The following is a 17,066-nucleotide window of genomic DNA, read 5'->3' on the forward strand; positions in this document are numbered from 1 at the left end:
ACAGCCAAGTTGCCTACCTCCCACTCAATTTCAGTATATAATAATGGGGTCTTAATTACAGGTTACCTAACCACAGCCCCCTCTACTTAATTATGCCTTCAAAATACTTGGATTAAAATGAAATGCCATTGTATATATTTTAGGATAGTTTCTACATTGTAATTGTCATTTTTACAGATAATATTATAGGTTTGAGAGGTATTACCAAGGAAATGCTAGTGATCTCACCCTCCTCAAAACTCCTACAATTCATACTTCATGGTGTCTTCAATTGTGGTCTCTTTTACACACATGTTATCTTCTTTACTGACCTAGCAGTCTGAGAATGAATCTAATTTGTCTCAGTTGCACACATATTCTAGGACACTGCCTTGCTAATACTAGATATTAGATGTTAGTTAATAGTAATTTAATATTTGATATTATTTAAATGGTATAATGAACTCAATTAAATGCAGGGAAGATGGCATCCTGGAAAGAAAACTTGAAATCAAGAAAGGAGGTTCACCCCCCCATTTAATTATATTTATATTTTTCTTATATAAGATAAACTTAAAGAGAATAAGTGTAGCCTGGTGGACATAAATCTTGCTTCAGAGGCAGAGAGATATATTTTATGTCCTATTTCTGACTCACGCAAGCTGTGTGATTCTAGGAGAGTTAATACCTTAGGACCAGAGGCAATTCTTTTACTAAATTATGGAAAAATTATCAGCCATTTATTATTGATAGAGGAAATTTCTTAGCACAAGTTCCCTATCCTTGTGAAATCACACAGTTAATGGAAACAGGCACATTATGAATTGCATACTATGTATCTTTTTTAAATAACGATCTTTATACCACAAAAAGTAGTTTAATACAATGGTGTGGCTTTATATTTTATTTCTAAATAATTTACACAGCATTCTTTCCATATCATTAATAGTAAAATGCTACTAAAGATATATTAAAGCATATATTGTTTTGTTATAGCAATAATTTCACATAGTAAACAATAGTCTTGAAAGAAAGAATTTTGAAAAACATTACGTTAGTGGAGAAAAAGCAAGATAATTATCATATGAATATACTACAAATTATCTTGGAAGGAAGAAAATATAGATGAAAGATTTGAGAAATATGACATATGTCTTGTATAGAGAAGACAAATATGTCTTGTATAGAGACAAAATGTATAAGACAGCATATCACTATTAATATACATATACACACACATGCATATTACATATTTATAATATATAAAATAATAGTGTATGGGTATGAAATAGTTATAACAAAAATAATGGTGGAGGCTTCAGTTATCCAAAGCAAGAACAATTAATTTTGGGGTGTCCTAATTGCAAATTAAATGAGGAGAAAATATCAAGGGAAATCCTATTCTTGAGATTCTTATCATTAAAAAATAGGAATTGGTTGCGAGAGTAGAGATGCTGCAAATTTAGGGGCAATTCATTACATAAATTAAAAATTCAGGAAATAAAAGAATAGAAAATCTTAGCATGGAGAATTAGAGCCAAAATGGTTGAGTAAAGACAAGGACTCATTCAAGCTGTACCCCAAACTCCTAGAACTACCTTTAAATAATGACACTAAACAAACACTAGAGCAGCAAAACCCATAAAATGATAGAGTGAAATAATTTTTCAGCTCAGAACAACTTGGAAGATTGGCAGGAAAGGTCTATCTTTCAGCCTACAGATGGTAAGGGGTAAAACAACTGATCAAAAGGAGATTATAGGGGTCTCTTTGATAGCACTGAGGCAGAACTCTGTTGCTTTGCCCATTCTTGAATCTAAGTCACAGTTCTGGGGGTCACTCACAGGATGAGGAAAACCACTAGCACACAAGAACTTGTAGCAACAGTGGCACACAGACCCTCCTCACAGTCTAGGGTATAAAGAAATTTTTGTGGTTGCTCACAGATCACAGCATAAGCCAGGAGAGTAGGAAAAACACTTTTCCTTAAGTCATACCTTCTTGGAAGAACTCAAAATTTAAAGGTCCCTAAATATGCCTCTGAAAACATCTACATAAATACCCTGAAGTTGGAACAGTGCACCCTATCCTGGAAGCAGAATCCTATTTTTACAAAGAAATTAAAGTCAAGTAATATCCTGGAAAAATTAGCTGAAAGATTCTGGACATAGAAAGTTACTGTGTTGACAAGGAAGATCAAAATACAACTTCAGAAGATAAGAATGTCAAAGCTCCTACATTAAAAGTCTCCAAGAAAAAATAAGAATTGGTCTCAGGCCATGGAGGAACTCAAAAATGATTTTAAAAATCAAGTAATAATCCAAAAACCTATTTGAAACAATCAAGAGATTTAGCACAGTCGTAGAACACAAAATAAACACACATAAATAATCAACATTTCTATATATTGCTGACAAAGCCCATCATGAAGGGATAAAAAGAAAAAAATTCCATTTAAAATTACTGTAGACAAAATAAAATATTTGGGTGCCTATCTGCCAAGACTAACCAAGGAACTATAGCAACACAATTACAAAATACATCTCACACAAATAATGTTAGATCTAAGCAATTGGAAAAATAAATTGGTTTATTTGTTCATTATCATACCAATCAAACTGTCAATAAATTATTTTATAGAACTATGAAAAAAAATAACAAAATTCATCTGGAAGAACAAAAGGTCAAGAAGGCAATTAATGAAAAAAAAAAATACAAAGAATTGTGGCCTAGCAGTATCAGACCTAAAACTCTACTATAAAGCAGCAGTCATCAAAACCATTTGTTATTACCTAAAAAATATTAGTGGTGGATCAGTGGAATAGGTTAAATATGTGTCACAGTAATCAATGACTATAGTAATTTAGTATTTGATAAATTCCCAAATTCTAGCTTCTGTGATAAGAACTCTGTATTTCATAAAAAAAATTGGGAAAACTAGAAAATAATATGTCAAAAATTCAGCATAGACTTACATCTCACACCCAATACCAAAATAAAGTCAAAATGGGTACATAATTTGTGCATAAAGTATGATACCATAAGCAAAGTAGGAGAGCAAGGGATAATTTACCTTTCAGATCTTTGAAGAAGGGAGGAATTTATAACCAAAGAAGAACTAGAGGACATTATGAAATGCAAAGTAGACAACTTTGATTACATAATATTAAAAAGGTTTTTGCATAAAAAAAGAAACAAGATTAAAATGCTCTAAATCACTATGGATTAGAAACATGCAAATTAAAACAACTCTAGGTACCCTTTACACCTCTCAGATTATCTAAAATGACAGGAAAATATAATAATAAATGTTGGAGAGGATGTGGTAAACCTGGGATAATAATTCATTGTTAGTGGAGTTGCAAAATGATCCAACCATTCTGGAGAGCAATTTGTAACTATACCCAAAGGGCTATAAAACTGTGTGTACCCTTTGACCTAGCAATGCCATTACTGGATCTGTATCCCAAGGAAATCATAAAGGAGAGAAAAGTCCTACCTGTGCAAAAATATTTGTCACAGCTCTTTTTGTGCTAGCAAAAAAAAAAAAAAAAAAAAAAAAAAATTGGAAAATGAATAAAAGCCCACCAATTAGGGAATGGCTGTATAAGTTATGGAATTTGAAAGAAATGGAATATTATTGTTATATAAAAATAATGAACAAGATTTACATGAATTAAGGTAAGCAGAACAAGAAGAATTAAGAATATATTGTACACAGCAACAACAAGATTGTGTGATAATCAACTATTAAAAACTTGAATTTCCTCAGTGCTTCAGTGATGCAAGGCAGTCCCAATAAACTTTGTAGAGAAAACTCCATCTGGATCCAGAAAAATAACTATGAAGACTGAATGTAAATCACCATATGATATGTTCACTTCTTTTTTCTCCCTTTTGTTCTGACTTTTGTCTCTCAACATTATTCATAAAGAAATATATATTTTAAAATTTAATATGCATATATAACCAGAAAAAATAAAACAATTAAAAAATACAAAAGAAGAAAATCAAGTAATAGATGTAAAGGAAAATTTAGGAAGAGAAACAAGATTGTTAAAAGGAAATCATGAAAAACAAGTCAACAGCTTGGTAAAGGAGACATAAAAATATTGGAGAAAATAAAACCTTAAAAATACATTAGGCAAAATGGCAAAAGAAACACAAAATTGAGAAAAATAGTACCATATAAAGTAGACTTGGCCAAAAGAAAAAAAAAATAAACACTGAAGAAAACAATTCTTCATAAGTAGAACTGAACAAATGGAAGAAGAGGTACAAAAATTCCCTGAAGAAAATAATTTAAAAATCACATGAGCAAATGGAAACTAATGATTCTTTGAGAAATTAAGAAACAATCTAACAAAACCAAACTATTGAAAAACTAGAAAACAATGTGAAATATCTCATTGGATAACCAATTGCTGGAAAAATAGATTTGGGAGAAATAACATTAAAATTTTTAGGCTACCTGAAAGCCATGATCAAAAAAAAAAAAAAAAAAAAAGCATAGACATCATTTTTCAAGAAATTATCAAAGAAAATTGCTCAAATATTCTAGAATCAAAGAGCAAAATTGAAATTGAAAAAATCCAGTGATCACTTCCTTGAAAAGATCCCAAAATAACAGTAATATTACAGACAAATTCCAGAACTCCAGGTCAAGAAGAAAATACTGCAAGCAGCCAAAGATAAACAGTGCAAGTATTGTAGACCCACAATCAACACAACACAAGATATGATAGCTTCTATGTGACAGAATCAGAGAGTTTAGAATATGATATTCAGCAGGGCAAAGAAATTAGAATTGCAATCAAGAATCTTCTACCCAGACAAACTGAATATATTTCTTCAGGAGAAAAAGTGAATATTCAATAAAATAAAGGATTTTCAAGCATTCTTGATGGATAGATCAGAACTGAAGAGAACATTTGCCTTTCAAATACAAGACTTGTAGAGAAGCATCAAAAGCTAAACAGGAAAGGGAAATCATAAGAATTTTAATAAGGTTAAACTGTTTACATTCCTATATGAGAAGATGATACTTGTAACTCACAAGAATTTTTTTTTCATTATTAATAGGGCAGTTAGAAGAAGTGTGTGTGTCTGTGTGTCTCTGTGTGTGTGTACATAGAGAGGGCAGAAGACAGGTTTAGTTGAATGTGAAGGGATGATATCTAAAAAAAATAAAATTTTCAGGAATGTTCTGAGAGAAAGGTAAAAAGAAAGCTAGAATGGAGGTAATTATCACAGATAAAGAGGAAAGAAACAGTTTTTAAAAGTTGAGGGCAAGAAAAGTGAGGGAATTGAGTGAACCTTGCTCTCATGGAAAATTGACTCATCTAGACAATAATTTACATACTCAGTTGAATATATAAATCTATCTGACCCTAAGAGGAAGGGAGAAGAAAAGGATGGGGGGGGGGGCAGTGATAGAAGGGAGGGTAGATTAAAGGATAGAATAGTCAGAAACAAAACACTTCTTTTTTTCTTTTATTTTATTTTTTAATAATCACTTTTTATTCTCAAAACATATGCAAAGATAATTTTCAACATTTACCCTTGCAAAACCTTTTGTTCCACATTTTTCCCTCCTTTCCCTTCACCACCTACCCTAGACAGTGAGTAATCCAATCTGTTAAACATGTGCGATTCTTCTATACATATTTCCATAATTTTTATGCTTCACAAGAAAAATTAGATCAAAAAGAAAAAATGAGAAAGAAAACAAAAAGCAAGAAAAACACCAACAAAAAAGGTGAAAATACTGTGTTATGATCCTCATTCAGTTCCCACAGTTCTCTTTCTGGATGCAGATGACTCTCTCCATCACAAGCCTATTAGAATTGACTTAAATCATCTCATTGTTGAAAAGAGGCAAATCCATCAGAATTGATCATCACAAAATCTTGTTGTTGCTATATAGAATGAGCTCTTAGTTCTATTCATTTCACTTAACATCAATTCTTGTAAGTCTCTCCAGGCCTTTCAATTTTTTGCACACTTAGATCATTTTCTCTTTTTAATGATTGTTTTGGGATACAGACCCAATAGAGACACTGTTGGATCAAAGTATATGCACAGTTTGGTAGCTCTTTGGGCATAGTTCAAAACTGCTGTCTAGAATGGTTGGATCCATTTACAACTCTACCAACAATGTTAGTGTCTCAGTTTTCCCACATCCTTTACAACATTTGTCATTATTTTTTTCTGTCATTTAGCTGATCTGAGAGGTGTGTAATAATATTTCAGAGTTGTCTTAATTTTCATTTCTCTGATCAACAATGATTTAGAATATTTTTTCATATGACTATATATAGCTTAAATTTCATCATCTGAAATTTTTCTGTTCATATTATTTGACCATTTATCAATTGGAGAATGACTTGTATTCTTATAAATTTGAATCAATTCACTATATAATTTAGAAATGAGGCCTATATTCAAACCCTTTGATATTAAAAAAAATTCTTTCCAGTTTTCTGCTTTTTAATCTTTTCTGCATTGCATTTGTTTGTGTAAAACTTTCTTAACTTAATATAATCAAAAATATTCATTAACCAAAATATTTCTATTATGGGAATGTTTTGCATGACTACACATGTACAATCTATATTTAATTGCTTGCATTCTATTTGGATGAAGGTGTGAGAAAGGGAAGAAAGAAAAGTATCTGGAATTCAAAATTTTAAAAACTGATATTAAAATTATTTTACATGTAACTGGGAAGAATGAAATCCTAAATACATTTTTTTACAAAGGAAAAAAAAAAACTTAGCGTGATTTGACACATACACTAGATTTATGAAGAAAGGATATGAAAATATTTGAAGAAAGAATAGAGAGGAATCCATGATTTAAAATTCTAGAGACCAAACCAATCTAAGAAGAATGGAACATTATGAAGAATGAAATTCTTAATATAAGGAAACTCTTCCACTAAGGATGAAAAAGGACAATTGAAATTTTGTTTTGTGTCTATAATTTGGGCATTATTACATAAAGAATAATAATTAGAGGGAAGTAAGCATTTTTCTTAGGGGTGGGGATAGAGAAAAATAGTTCAAAAATTGAGAATTCTTAAAAGAGATATATTCAATTTATATTACTAATATTTTTCTCTGACAAGAAGAATGATCTCAGACCTTTAATGGGCATATAAATACATATTTAACACCTAAAAAACCAAGGAAACACATAGAAATATCATAACTGTCCTTAATGAATTCAGAAAAACAATTATAGATTAAGTCCATTCCAAGAGACTGAAAGATAGAATATATATGACTACCAAATCATTGGTACTGGTATTTAGATGACTTTGTAGAGCAGCAGATGTGCCTCAGTTGCAGAAAGATCAATGTTTTTCTAACTTACAAAAAATGGGGGAGTGTAAAGGGCTGAAACTATTGAATCAATGCACTGAGGTCAGGACTGTCAAGCATTTGAGGCTAACTACTGATTGAACAATACTCTATGGGCATATGTTTGGAAAATGGTCCTTTTCACTATCCGTACTGGCTCAATGATTGGTGTATAGAGAATTGTAAGAGGGACAAGGGGGTGGAGTAAGAGTAGCCAGGGACACACTCTCAGCTGTAGACGAGGAGGAAGGTGGTTGTGGAGATTCTGCTTCCATCCTGTTCAATCCTGAGTCTAAGATTAAGAATAAAGAGGGACTTTTGCTTATCCTGACTCTGGCTGATTCTGGGGTGTCCTGGGTGCTAATGCGCTCGTGTACAGGCGAGGAAGAACAAAGTCTTTAAATCAAGGGCTATTGAGCTTTATTTTCATTCTTGATAAAATTGTAGGACACATATTAAAGGGATATTTAGTGAACACATATAAAGGAAGCATTTATCACAAAAAGCTAAAGTAGTGTGGTCCCAGTGAGAACAGTTTATGTTAAACTGACTTTGTTGTTTTGTACCATTACTTGACAAAAATCCTGTATCAGTAGATTAGAGGAAACCTGCCAGTGGGGAATAAAAGAAATCTCTTGAAAAAAATCATTATTTAAGGTGGAAAATAGTTTTTAGCTTTAATGTTTTTTCTTGTATTCTACTCTCTAAAATTTAGTTTTATGGAGATCAGTACAATATAAGCTCCTTCAAGCTTTTATGTACATTACTGGTATTAAGGTAGTCTGCTTCATTCAAACATAGACTCAGTGACCTAAGGATAGTGGTAAAGAGTCTGCAATCTGGAGAAAATGTGTTTAAAGAATCAATGAAGTCAAAGTCCTTACTTTTATTCAAATTTTGAATTGTGGTTTTTCTTGTGTTTATTTTTTATTGCATATATATATTGGAACAAGATGTAATTTCATTGATATAGAATTTATGGAATTCACTATCTACTCTGCAACTTATTGCCTTAGAAATCTGCTTAGATCAATAAGAGATTAAATGGCTTGCCCGGGGACCAGTACTCTATGTATCATCTACTAGGCAGCACTGTTCTTCAAGTAGATTTAGTAACAGATTGGATAAATATTTAGATTTCAAATGTTGAATTACTGGCTTTTTTTTTTTTGCTGATTTATATATTTTTTGTCTTCCCTGTTCTGTTTTATGATGAGTAAAATGCATAATTAGTCTTTCATGTTCTGGAAAAATTATTGTTTTTCTTTAAAGAAACCTAATGATTTAGTCATGTATTAGAATTCATAGTTTTTCCTCATCCTCCTAGTGAACAAGTCTTTATCATCCTTTACACTCTTCTGGGAAATCTCACTATAAAAGTTAACATTTCTCTAGGTGAAATTGTTTAGTTAAATTGTCTGGAAATTAGCCAGACTGACAGAGTCATGTTAAAATTCTTATAACAGCATATTCATTGAAAGAAAATCACATTGTCAAGTAGAAGTTTTACTGAAACTAATAGCTTTTTGGAGGCTTTACCCTGAAGTAAAAATTGTTTTCTTCATGTAGTAGAAAATCACTTTTCTTTTTAAAAACTACAAAATGTAAAAAAAGTTAGATGAGATTCTGCATCTCAATCCATCAATTATTAAGAATTTATTAACTACTGTGACAGAGTTCCAAATTATATATCCATCCATCCATCCTATCCACACATACGTACATATACACATCACACACACATACATACACATATATGTATATGTAGGTATGTAATATATGCATGTATAATGTGTATCTACATATATAAATACATCCTTATTTTAGTAGCAAAAAAATGCAATGCTTGTGTGTGTGTGAATAGTAGAGTAAGGTTTCATAGAAAAATCATATTAAGTTGTTTTGAAGAAAATCAGCATTGTCAGACTTGGAGGTGAAGGGAAAGGATATTGCAAGGACAGGAGAAATCATATGCAAAGGCAATTAGAACTGAGAGGCAGGGACATTTGTGAACTAAAAAAAAGCCAGTATTACTGAAATCAAGTGCATATAAAGGGGAAGATATATATAATGAGGCTGGAAAGATAGGTTGGATCTAGGTTATAAGTACTTGAAATGTTAAATTGAGGAGTCTGTATTTGATTCTAGAGGCAAAAGAGTACCCCTCACATTTAATGAATTGGGAATAATATGGCTGGAACTTGCTTTAAAAAAAGAATATTTCATGGAGAACTCACAACTTCTTATAGCCAATTGTATTACATTATATGTATTAATTATTGAGTTAGGCCCATTTTTATCATAGAATTGACAAAGATCCTCTCCAACTAATTTCCATTCATTTAGATACAATTGGCTATAAGAAGTTATTTAAGTGATAGAATGATGAAAAGGAAAGTACAGGAGGAAGAAGTGCCAACTTTACTAGGTGAAAAGGAGGATGAATCAGATGAGAATGGAGTTAATTACAATTCTGAGTATGATACTTCACAGCAGGAGGAATTAGGTGATTCTACACCTCATGACCCTCCCCCCACAATTAACCCTTCATGGGTGGAACAAGGGGGAGGGAGAGAGACAGAAACACAGTCAGCTTCTCCTGTAAAGCAGAATTTGACAAGATTAGAAAAAGCATTAATTAAAGCAAAAAATGAAGGAGAAGATATATCTGATTTTATAAATGCATATCCTGTGATTGAAGAGCTCAACTCCTCAGGTCAAAAAGAGAGAAAATACACTCCTTTTAATTTGGGAAAAATTAAAGATTTGAAAAAGGGTTGCACTCTTTATGGGGCTACATCATCTTATGTGAAGATGTTACTGGATAATTTGTCTTATGAAATCTTAACCCCGAATGACTGGAAATCCATCGCTAAAACATGTCTTGAACCGGGACAAAATTTATTGTGGCTTTCGGAGTTTCATGAATTATGTAGGATTCAAGCCCAATGCAATAGGCAAACAGGAGCTATTGTACAAGTTGCTTTTGACCAACTAGCTGGTCAAGGTCAGTATGCAGAGAGTTCAGAACAGATTTATTATCCCATAACAGTGTATGAGCAAATTTCTAAGGCTGCAATAAAAGCTTGGAATTCTCTCCCTGGACAGAAAGATGGAAATAATGCTTTCACAAAAATAGAACAAGGTCCCAATGAACCTTTTGCAGATTTTGTGGGACATTTACAAACAGCTGTAATAAGAACCATTGGAGATAATGCAGCAACAGAAATAATGACTAGACATTTGGCTAAGGAAAATGCCAATGAGGTTTGCAAAAGAATTATATGGGGGCTAGACAAAGATGCTCCTTTGGAGGAGATCATAAGACACTGTGCCACAGTGGGCACAAATGCTTATTATGCCCAAACTATGATGAACATGGAAAGACAAGGTCCTTCTTGGCAAAGGAATTATAGAGAAACTCGTCGATGTTTTCAATGTGGAAAAGTTGGACATTTGAGAGCCCAATGTAGAAATGGAGATAGAGTGAGAAGACAGGGTGAGAGAAAACCCAAAACCCCATGTCCAAAATGTAACCGAGGCTTTCATTGGGCCTCTAAATGTATATTGACCCAGAGGAAGGAGAGGCAAGGCCCAGCTCCAAAGTATCAATCAAAGGACAGGTGGGGGGGCATGATAGCAGCTGAGGTTACACCCAGAGAGACTTTAGAAATTCAGAACTCTGATGTCATCAACCAACAGAAAAGCAATCAGGATTACAGTTGGGAAGAATACAGGCCTTTTAAGACAACAAGGCAATATCCAGTACAAACAGCTCCAATGTAATTACCAGGTGATGAGGAGAAATCCCAAATTTGGTAAATAGAAGGGAATTAGATTAACTGCTTGGGGAAGAGGATCTGCTTATATTTCCACAGATGGAGAAAGAATCAAATGGCTGACAAGGAGACTGTTAAAAAGACTTTTAAAATCTTCAGGAATCATTGGATTTCCTAACACAAGATGAAACTGTTTTAGTTCTTGAAAAACCAGCAAGAATCATTGGGTTCCCTGAGATGAAAAATTGTTGATGAGACCTTTTGCAGTACTTCAGAGCTTACAAGAATTATTAGATTCCTGGCACATGAACTAATGGACAATGGATTGCTTATGGACTATTTCTAGGACTTATGGACATGTGTAAATCTTCAGGTTGATTCATGTTGTTACATTACTACTAGCCTGTGTTATATTGCTATGTGCTTATGTAAATTATGTATGATGCCTCCCATATTGATGGATTTATGTATACCATGTATATCGGTTACAAAGTTCTGGCCCATATTGATGGATTTATGTGTACCCCTTCAGAAACCCACTAATCTGATTAGATTTCCTATTTCCTTTGGTGTTTTCATCTAACAAAACAAAGGGGGAGATGTTGGAATCCTTACTAACTGCTAACTAATTAGAGTTGATCTAATCTTACAAGAAGATGTTTTGGGCAGAACCTGAAACAAGGTACTAAGTAGAACTAATTAATACAAGGCTTGTGTTCACACCTTTACTCATTGGAGTTCAATGAGTTCACACCTCCCTTGAAGCTCTTTGGGCCAGAGAGCACTATGGGAGAAAACCCACAATCCCTCTCTTGAAGGAGCATAAATAGAGCTTCAATGGGCCAGTCAAGGAAGTTCTTCAGAGTGAAGAAGCTACAAGTCGAGATTTCAGAGAGTCATTCCATCTCTGTGCTGGTTGGAGGCAGAAGAAAGCAGAGGCAGAGGCTGAAGGACCAGACCTTTGGATTTGGTAACATTCGGAGGGAGCTCTTGGAACCAAGCAGAGAGATAGGCCTCTAAGCTAACTGGGCTATATTGGAGATAATAAAAGATCTGAACTTTTATCACCTGGCTGTGTTTTGAGAAGAAAAAGCTCACCACATTTTGGCGCCCGAACAGGGACCGATTCAGATCCATCTGAACCAGATCACAACATTTTCCCACATCCCCTCCAACATTCTGCATTATCTTTCCCTGTCATTCTAACCAATCTGACAGGTGTGTTTAAATAATTTATTTCTTTTTCTGTTACTCTAGGAAATCTATATTTTTGTTAGTATCTAAGCTTATTCTCTTTTGGCACATTGATTGTAAGGTCCTCCAGGTCTTCATAAAGACATTTTTCATTGACCTTATCAGGGTTTATTATGGTGGGAGTATAAGCACTGATGGAATTTTCTTGCAAGTGACAATCACATTGCCATGAGACTATAATTCACTCCTTTTGGAAGGTATATAAGTATGTTTACTAAACTCATTTTGATTGCAAAACCTATAGCAGTTTCACAATGTTCCCCTTCAAATAGCCACTTCTGAAAAACACATATCCAATTTTGACTTTAATAAGTGGCCTTCATTTGCTAATCTTGTTTCACTCATAATTGCTGTTTGTATGTCCTACCTATTGAGTTTTTTTGTTTTGTTTTGTTTGCAACAAGAGATATTCATTTCAAGTATTCTGAATTTTATGTTGTTTATAAGTATTCTATGTAACAATGGTGAGTTAAATCAACTTTGCAAAAGTTTTTGTTCATGTTTTAGTGTTTTGACTGCAAGATATGAACTCCCTATGTGCCATGGTGATCAGGCTAGATTTGAGTGAGCAGATTATTTTAAAGCACTTTTTCTAACACTTTCCTCAGACATCAAAGTGAGCTGTGTGAACCTTAAGAGGCTTCTCAGACACCCAGTGGACTAACGAATCCTCTGCTGGGTCCAGTGAAAAGATAACCCTATGGCCTGGACAGCCTGTGTGCAGGGTGTGACCATAGCTCTCAGTGTATTCCTATCTGCTACTTCATCATTTTTCTATTACCAAGAGACTTTGAGCAAGGTTGAAATGATAAAATGACATGGTGATGACTTTTGATTTATGCATAAGGTAGATTTAAATGAGGCAGAATTGCACAAAGCCATTGATCTCACTATAATTTCTTGGAACCACAGACGAGAATTAGGTATATTAAGTGGACACCAAGGATGGAAAGCAGCCATGTAAATGGTTTGGAATCTCTTACCTCAGAAGTACTTCTTCCCTAATTGATTTAAATTCAAATAAGCAAAGTCAGTGAAACAGTATACTCAATAACTACAGAAATGACAATATAAAGAACAATAATCATGAAAAAAATTTGAAAATAAATGTTGCTAAATTAAAAAGTCCAGAAGAAGTCTATATTTTTGTTAGTATCTAAGCTTATTCTCTTTTGGCACATTGATTGTAAGGTCCTCCAGGTCTTCATAAAGACATTTTTCATTGACCTTATCAGGGTTTATTATGGTGGGAGTATAAGCACTGATGGAATTTTCTTGCAAGTGACAATCACATTGCCATGAGACTATAATTCACTCCTTTTGGAAGGTATATAAGTATGTTTACTAAACTCATTTTGATTGTAAAACCTATAGCAGTTTCACAATGTTCCCCTTCACAATAGCCACTTCTGAAAAACACATATCCAATTTTGACTTCAATAAGTGGCCTTCATTTGCTAACCTTGTTTCACTCATAATTGCTGTTTGTATGTCCTACCCATTGAGTTACTATAAATGCTACTATAAGGAAGAACAAGAAGAAGAAGGAGGAAGAAGAATTTTATTTTAAAAAGTAGAATAGACTAGTTGGAAGCAATAAGAGACCCCTTAACTACAACTCCTTCTGATTGCAGCAACTTCTTTAATCAGAGATAAGAATGAACTATGCAGAAAGCCAACTTGGTAGGCTGAGAGACATGATGACATGGTAGCCTGTGTGAAGTCTGTAACTGAGCAAGGAGCTGTATTATCCAATGAAGAGAGGAATCTTCTCTCTATTGCTTCCAAAAAATATTGTAAGGACCCAACGGTCATCTAAGAAGGTTGTCTTAAGTAGTGAGCAAAAGATGGAAAGTGCTAAGAGAAAAAAAAAAAAACAGCAGATGGCTCAATAATACAGAGGGAAAATTGAGACTGTAATGATATCTGTAATGAAGTAATATGTCTTTTGGGAAAGGTCTTGATCCTAATGTTTCACAAGAAAAAAGCAAAATTTTCTATTTGAAAATGAAAGACTACTTTTTATTTGCCTAAGGTTGCTGCTGGTAATGGAAAAAAAAAGGAATAGTGGATCAATCATGACAATCATATAAAAAATATTTGAAACAAGCAAAAAAGGGATGACAGCCAATATATCATGTAAGATCAAGCCTGGCCTTGAACTTCTCTGTGTTCTATTACATCCAGAACTGTCCAGAAAAAACTTGCAACCTTTCAAAGACAATTTTTGATGAAGCCATTGATGAACATCATACTAGCTTTATTTAATATCTTAAAAAATTTTCAGGAAAAAACATACAAAGATAGCACAGTAATAAGGCAATTACTGAGAGACAACTTGACATTGTGGACATTGGAAACCCAAGAAGATAAAGGTGAAGCAGGCAAAAGAAGGGAGAATTAAATAATCTTCCAACTTTTGTCTAATTCATTCTAAAATTTAGACATTGAATCATTTGTGCATACTATCCATACTACCTCACAAATATCTTGTATTTACAATTTATGACAGGTTTATGCTACTTCTATTTGAATTTTTATATTTCCCCATATAAATTTTTACGTTTAATATTAAGTGAGGAGAACTAGTTAACATTTGGGGAGTTATCATTTTTCATCTGAGGGGATATGAAATTTTAATATACATTTTACATATTTGGCATGGTACTTAAAATAGGTTCCTTGTCTAAGCAAAGAAAATTCACATATTGGCCTGTTGTGGGAGGAAGGGAGGTTGCATAAAAGGATAATCAGTGCCAACCATAGTAGTAGTTGTTGTGGATACTTTAGAGGTGAAGTCCGTATGGCTGTGATAAAAACAGCTGTCCAGTTTGTATTATATGTCATTCCATGTGTACACAATCTTGATATAAACATCTTTATGATTGCAGCTGCAAAAATTTTCCTTAAGACAAAATTTTAATCCAGTGAATTTGCCCTGAAGAAGGGGATGTTTAAATTTCATCATTTCTAAAGTTACCTGCTATTTTTACTACATTCACTTTATATTTATTTAAGTGGTTTAAGTAACTTAAAAGTAAATGTACAAGTAACTATGCAATAAAAATGAGTCTCTTGATATTTATAAAGCCACTTTATAGTAAGACAAAAAAAAAACAAACAAGCAGTCATGTATTTAAATATTTTTTTTAAGATTTTTGCTTTTGTGATTCTTTTAATACTTGCCTGTCATGCAAGTACTATAAAAATAGTTCATCAGTAGGAAAATAAGTTGAGAGGATGACTAGCTTTATTTAATATCTTTAAAAATTTTCAGGAATAATTGAAGCATAATTGTTAAAAACATATGTGTTGAATTTTATGAAAGGACTTTTCAACTCCTTTCTCTATAGTTTTTTCATGTAAACCAAATCTTTAATTATGACTATCTCTAAAGGAAATTGTACATTTAAAATATTTACTTCCCACTTAGCTACATAGTGGATTTACAAAAAAAAAAAAAAAGTTTAAATATAAAATTATCAAATGACCAACATTCCATGTGTTACATATTATTCCAAAGATTTCTCCCATCTCCACCACAATGATTTTCAATTTCTCTTTTAAAACAAAGGATGGTGATTTGAAAAAAAAAAATCATATGTTCTGGGGCAACTAGGTGGCATTGTGGTTAGAGCACAGCCTTGAAGTCAGGAGGACCTAAATTCAAATCTGGCTTCAGACACTTAATACTTCCTAGCTGTATGGCCCTGGGCAAATCACTGAACCCCAACTGCCTCAGCAAACAAACAAAAAAATCATATGTGCCACTTACCAAAAAAAAGGGATGGTATATAATATTTTAGAATGTTTTATATTCAAATTTTTTTTAAAAAGTTGAGGTACTTATTGAGGGAAAAGCCCTCAATGAGCCATACAAAATGACATCTCTCAAAGGAATCAAAGTAGATCATATTTTCAGTGTGTAATCTTATATGTATGTCTGTGTGTGTACATATATATATATATATATATAATTTACATATAATCTGTCCATACTTCTTATCCCATTTCATCATCCATTTGTATCATATGTCATCTGTCCTTACATGTTCTTCCCTCTTTTTAATATTCCAATTCCTGTTTTCTTCTTCTTGCTCTAGATATAATAAGCAAATTAATATTCCTATTGCTTCTGGAAAGGGCATGTCAATTGACTGTTTATAGACCAGTTCATTATCTTTGTAAATCTTCAGATCAAAATCCCCTTACTTATTCACTATTCCACTTATGTGTTATCTTCTTTCCCTTCTCACAACCCTTAGAATGTCAGCTCATTAAAGGAAAAGACTATCTTAAGTATTTATAACCTCAACTCTTGACAGAGCACTTGGCATATTATGAACACTTAAAGAACTTTTCATCCATCTTTTCATTTATTCATTTATATTGTTATTTTAAAATCCATAATTGTATTTTCCTAGCTTCTTTCAAATTATTGTTGAAACAATGATGAGGTGTGGAAATACGTGAAATTGATGGAGTGCTTTTACATGATAACATGTTTTTAATACAGTACTAACATCTCCAGGCAGTTGATAGCTGAAGACTAATGTCACAATTAGCATGTGGATGTTTGCTATGCCAACCTCCTGGGTTCAGAACACTTGTAAAGCAGCATGAGCTCAGCTGGGCCTTTCTTTGCCATAGATGGCAGAGGTAATATAATCAGATATCTGTGGGCATACAA

General features: G+C 33.0%; 1 pseudogene; it reads left to right on the forward strand.

Moving 5' to 3' along the window:
* The window catches only part of LOC127538638 (14-3-3 protein zeta/delta-like), a 99,522-nt pseudogene extending 84,742 nt beyond the window's left edge, over positions 1-14,780 (forward strand).
* The last annotated feature ends 2,286 nt before the right edge of the window (positions 14,781-17,066 follow it).

This window comes from Antechinus flavipes, chromosome 5 (genome assembly GCF_016432865.1).
Source record: "Antechinus flavipes isolate AdamAnt ecotype Samford, QLD, Australia chromosome 5, AdamAnt_v2, whole genome shotgun sequence".
NCBI lineage: Eukaryota > Metazoa > Chordata > Mammalia > Dasyuromorphia > Dasyuridae > Antechinus > Antechinus flavipes.